Source organism: Bombina bombina, chromosome 1 (genome assembly GCF_027579735.1).
Source record: "Bombina bombina isolate aBomBom1 chromosome 1, aBomBom1.pri, whole genome shotgun sequence".
NCBI classification, from domain to species: domain Eukaryota; kingdom Metazoa; phylum Chordata; class Amphibia; order Anura; family Bombinatoridae; genus Bombina; species Bombina bombina.
Genome location: NC_069499.1, coordinates 1,267,422,625 through 1,267,428,588, shown reverse-complemented (window position 1 = coordinate 1,267,428,588; position 5,964 = coordinate 1,267,422,625). Strand labels below are relative to the sequence as shown.

Sequence of the window (5,964 nt, the reverse complement as noted above, 5' to 3'; positions counted from 1 at the left end):
CTTCAGTTTTTGCTGGATGGTTTAGATAAGGATTTATCTGTCAGTTACCTGACAGAGCAGATACTTGCTCTTTCTTTTTATTTCTCAGAAGATTTTTAGTCTTCCTGATATAGCTTGTTTTGGTTCAGGCCCTGGTCTGAATTTAACCTGTTATCAAGTCTATTTCTCCTTCTAGGAGTCTTAATCAAGTGTTAAAGGGTTTTTCAGGCTCTTCCTTTTGAGCCTATACATGTATTCGACATTAGACTACTTTCTTGGAAAGTGTTGTCTCTCTTAACCTTTTTTTATAGCGATGGATCCAATGGCACTACTTATAGGAAATAATAAACGTTCCCTAATATGTTTACGCTAAATTTGCGAATATTTCTAGGGGTTGGTGCTTGTACTATTGAAACTTTGACAGAATGATCAGTGGAGGACTGAAAAAAGAAGTACAAATATAGCACTCATAACGTTGAATATAGTTTACTATCATTTCGGTCAAACACAATGAAAAAATAAAACAACTTTTATTAAATAATTGTAAAATATTTATAAAGGGTAAGTGAGGTTTTTAAAATTACAAATTGCTTATTTGTGCCTTGAGGTAAATTACCAACAACCAATAGAAAGTGATAACCAAGTGGTTAGATGGTTGTCATAATCTCAGTGAGTGGAGGTATACCTAAATTGTTTTTTAATACAGGATCTTCGATATCAATGTATGTATGTGTATCAAAGTGTACCCACTGCTGGTTGTCTTAGGCAGGTAGGTGCTGATCCTAACTGGGATATAATCAGAATATATGCGTATAGGGTGGATATATTTGTTTATACTCCTATAATTACTGTATGGGAGATACCACCAATAACTCTCGTGAGTGTCACTTGGAGATACATGGATTATGGTATATTAGTAATAAAGTGTATCTGTTAATACCTTCCAAGTAAAAATATCTGTTAATACAGTGATCATCACTGGGTACATATGTAGGACAAATTTGTACCTTTTAATACCAGTTAGTTTCAGTTGTACACTTATTGATACCAGGGGTAATGGTATTCTGCCTCTATATGTTAATATCTGTTAGTACAATGATCATCACTGGGTACATATGTAGGACAAATGTGTACCTAGTAATGCCAGTTACAGTACAACTCAAAAAATCCGGACCCCGGAAATCCGGACAACCCGAGAATCCGGACTCTGCCACGATTACAACTTCCGGGTGTTGGTTTCTCAAAGCGCATGCAAATTTCAGTGTGGGTGCGGCAACAAGTGAAATCTGAGCTCCACAACTAGTACATTACCGGTACCTGTGCAGGTATTTAGCATCTTTACACTGCACAGTACCGTTATACTGTACCAATGTCTCCTAAAGTGGATAAACAGAAGCGTAGGAGAAACACTCTAAAATTGAGTGAGAAACTTGAAATCATAAAAAAACTTGAATCAGGGGTTAGTGTTTCTGTTCTAATGGAAACATCTGACATTGGAAAGTCTACCATTTATGATATAAAAAATGCCAAAAATAAAATTCTACAGTTTACAGCCTCATCTGAGCCTTACAACAAAATTGCAGAAAGAAAAAGTTTACATTAGCCAAAGTTAGAAAACCTTGATAAGGTTTTGCATGAATGGTTTTTGATTAAACGATCAGAAGGTATGGCAATTTCTGGGCCAATGCTTATTACCAAAGCAAAATCTTGTAAGGAGCAAATGAACATTGATTCTGAATGTAACTTTAGCAGTGGATGGCTTAGGAATTTTAAAATGCGTCATGGTATTAGACAGCTAAATGTTGTTGGAGAAAGGCAGTCAGCTGATACACATGCTGCAGCAGATTATAGTGCAACATTTGAAAAAATTGTCATTGACTATGATCTCACACCTGATCAAATTTACAATGCAGATGAAACAGGTGTTTTCTGGAAATGTCTGCCCACTAAAACTCTGGCTGGAAACCAAGAACGAAATGCTAAAGGTTTTAAGATGAATAAAGAAAGACTTACTGTCCTCACCTGTGCTAATGCTTCTGGAAAGCATAAAATCAAGCTTCTGGTGATTGGCAAATATAAGCGACCACGGGCATTTAAAGGAGTTTTGCACCTCCCTGTGACTTATAAAGCTCAAAAAAATGCTTGGATGGACAAAGACATTTTTTCAATATTGGTTTGTTAATGATTTTATTCCATCAGTCCGCCAGAACCTAACAAATTTGGGAAAACCTGCTAACACAAAGTGCTTGCTGCTTCTTGACAACTGTAGGGCTCACCCCCATGAATCAAAATTAGTGTCTGATTGTGGAAATATTTTTGCATCTTACTTGCCACCAAATGTTACATCACTAATTCAGCCCATGGACAAGGAGTCATTAGGAACTTCAAATGCCATTATAAAAATGACTTTATGATGAAAATGTTAAACAAGGATGTTGATTCTATAGAATTTCAACGTAGCTTTGCAATAAAAGATGCAGTGTTTTCTCTTGTAACTGCATGGAACACAGTCAAGCCTGTAACTCTTTTAAGAGCGTGGTGAAAGTTATGGCCAAATGTGATGCATGGAGAGCTAGAGTGTGAGGAAAATGAAGATCTTGAAGGGTTCCTTGTAGAGCAGAGAGCATCTGAAGTGAATGAACTCATGCAATCTGTCAAATTAGCCCAGGAAGACAACACTCTATGCAAACTTAATGAAGAGGACCTAGAAGAGTGGATATGCATTGAAGATGATGTTGAGATTGCAGCCACTTTTGCTGATCAAGAAATCATTGAAAGCATCACAAATCCAGATCAGACAGAGGAGCACACTTCTGAAAAATCTGATGAAGAAGATGACAGACTTGAAACTGAAAAGGTATCTTGGGCTACTGCTGAAAAATGCATGGAAACCATTGTGAAATTTGTGGAACAAAACCATAGCTTTACACTCCAAGACTTCATGCAAGTGCACATGGTGCAAAATAATTGTATCACAAAGAAATTACAAAGTCGCAGACAATGTGACATACAAAGATATTTACAGAAAACAATAGAAGCATCTGCCATCCAAACTACCAATCAACTGCAGCAGCAAACACTCACAACACTCAATCCACAAACAGATCACCTTGCACAGCAGGAAGAAGAAAACATGTCATATGCAGGTACAGTACTGTACTTTATTTTAATACTGTAAAAATGAAACGCCTTACACGGTGCAGTATTTACTACAAAAAAACATCTCTTTTTATCTTTTAAAACAGAGGAAACATCTGCTAATAGCCATCCTGCATCGCAGAAGCTCAGTTCACAAGCGGATCACCAGGTGTAGCAGGTGTTAGCATTTGGTGATCAAGCAGTTCAGCATGTACCGAAGAAATACCTGTAACAGAAAGGAATGTACATATGCATGTGTACAGTAGTGTACTCTATTTTAGGCAATCCGTACATTAGTTACTGCATTAAAAAAATTTAAAAAAATTAACACATCTCCTTTATTATTTACAAGGTACTGTATTTTAGCAGTGATGTCCGAGAATCCGGAAAATCCAAAAATACGAACTGGACAAATCCCCAAGCAGTCCGGATTTTTGGAGTTGTACTGTAGTTTGAGTTGTACACTTGTTAATACCAGGGGTAACGGTATTCTGCCTCTATATGGAATACTTATATCTGGTGTCACCCAGGGATGTGCACTCATAGGAGGCAGGGGAGGCAGTGCCTACACTGCCATATGTGGCCAAAGCTTAATTAAATTTTAATTTAAAAAAAAAAAAAGTAAAAAAAATATATTTTCCCCCCATGTAATGCTATGGAGAGGCAGGTACAGGAACGCTTCTCTCCATTGCAGTGCATGGGTCAAAGGAAAAGCTGTGCTGCAGCGCCACCTGTGTTCTGTCAATATATTAGCAGCAAAAATTGGGACCAATAGGAGGCACCCCTCTTGATGCCTCCTAGCAAGTGAAGGATATATAGATTAATCAGAAGGAGGATGCAGTGAGCAGGGTCATGTGACACAACTGGAAGCTGAGGTAACCTAAGAACAGATGACACCAAGCAGAAGAGTAAAGTAGTATTCTACATCTCTTCACAAATTGTGTTCAGACACAGCTCATTAACAGGGGGGGACAGTAAGTGAGCATAACCCAATACTGACAGGAAGTCAAAGGGTCAATTCAAATTTAAATCAATAATTTAAAACGCAGTGTTTGAAGTTAAGTGTGCAGTGTCCACATTATGTAAATTAAAGTTTTTGACATTGAATATTGCTAAGCCTCCCTCTTTCATGGTTATTTGATTTAATTAGGTACAAACTCCATATATGTTATGTCTGTTCAGTCAGAGGATGCAGTTTCTCTTTATTTTTCTCTCTGTCTCCATTTATTTAAAGACTGCTGTTAACTTGTAATTCACAAATCAATTGAAAGCTGTTGCATTGTGTTTTTAATATGTGCTGCTTTTATACAAGTTTATATTAATAAAAAGGAGATAATGAGTCATTTTAAAAATATATGTAATTATTGCAGTTAAATGTTTTTAGAAATAATGCCACTGTAAAGTAACTGGTTAAACACATAGTCAAAGGGAGACATTTAAAATTAAACTTTCATGATTGAGGTAGAGCATGCTATTTTAATAGACTTTTCTAGTTATTTATATTTTGAGAATTAGCATAAACTGTTACTGGCCCCATGTCAGCAAATCGAATTAGTTTTTGAAAGGAACATGAAATTCATAATTACATTTCCATCATTCAGATAGAAATTGCACACAAAAAATAAACTTTCTATTTTACTTTTATTATTATGTACTTCAAAATTCTTTTGGTATCCTTTGGTGTCCTTTGTTGAAGAGCATACCTAAGCTAAGTGGGATGTGCATGTGCGTTTCTTGAACACCATATTGCAGCAGCTGTGTTGGCAGTATTGATAACTTGTCCTTTGTGTAAAACTTGTATGGTACATTATTTCTGTAAGTATCTGATATCAGAGGGTTACCTATTAATACCAATAGTTAGGTCGACCTTAACTGGGTAATTTAGAGGGAGAGTATATACTTGGATACCAATATATCTCTTAATACCTGGGGTGATAATATTCTGCCCCTACAGAAGATGGAAATACCTGTTATTACCGTATGAGAGAAAGTTACCTTTTAATACCATAAGTATCGTTTCAGTATCTATGAAAGATACGTGGGTTATTATACCTAATGGGTATACATATATCAATAGGTACCAAGTGCCGAAAATGACCTATTAATACCGTAGGTTGTGCTCAGCCGAATTGGCAGAAGGTTTATTTACCTATTGATACCCATTGGAAATTGTTACCTTTCAAAACCTAATGTCAAGAATTACCTGTTAATACCGGAGGTTGTACTTAGCCAAATGGCAAAAAGTTTTATTACCTATTAATACCTAGTAGAGATTGTTACCTTTTAATACCAAAATTGTCTTTAGTTACCTTGTCATACCATAAAATTGTAAATAAGATACTGGGCTAAGAGTGAATCTCAGAGCAAAAGAATATGCCTAAAAGAGGCAGATACCTGTTAATACCGTAAAGGTCAATTATATGTAAGACAGGGTATACCTATTAATACCGTAGGTTACATGAAAGCAAAATGCCGTTTTTTTTAAAAAGAGGGAGAGGGAGCAGGGACGCCACTGACGCGTTTCACCATGGTGGCTTTATCAAAGGGCAATCTCACTGACATCTCGTGGGATTTATATACCCTTAGTTCTTTCAGGATTCGTTAATGCTGCCGTCAATCATATGACATCTTGCGTGATTGGGTGCAATGGCTGTCACTCAGTGTGAACCCGCTCGGATTCGTTACTGAAATGTTAGGATTTAAGAATATAGTTTTTGTTTATCCAATCTTGTAAACATTGGTCTATACTTCAAGCAGAAAGAGTTGATATTGTAATGCTTGTATGCTAATGTATGAATAACTTCCTAGAAGGAGAAATATCGAGTTGTTATTTTTTAAAACTTTTGT

General features: G+C 36.3%; 1 pseudogene; it reads left to right on the top strand.

Moving 5' to 3' along the window:
- The first annotated feature begins 1,348 nt into the window (after positions 1-1,348).
- LOC128664340 (jerky protein homolog) lies at positions 1,349-2,521 on the top strand (annotated as a pseudogene).
- The last annotated feature ends 3,443 nt before the right edge of the window (positions 2,522-5,964 follow it).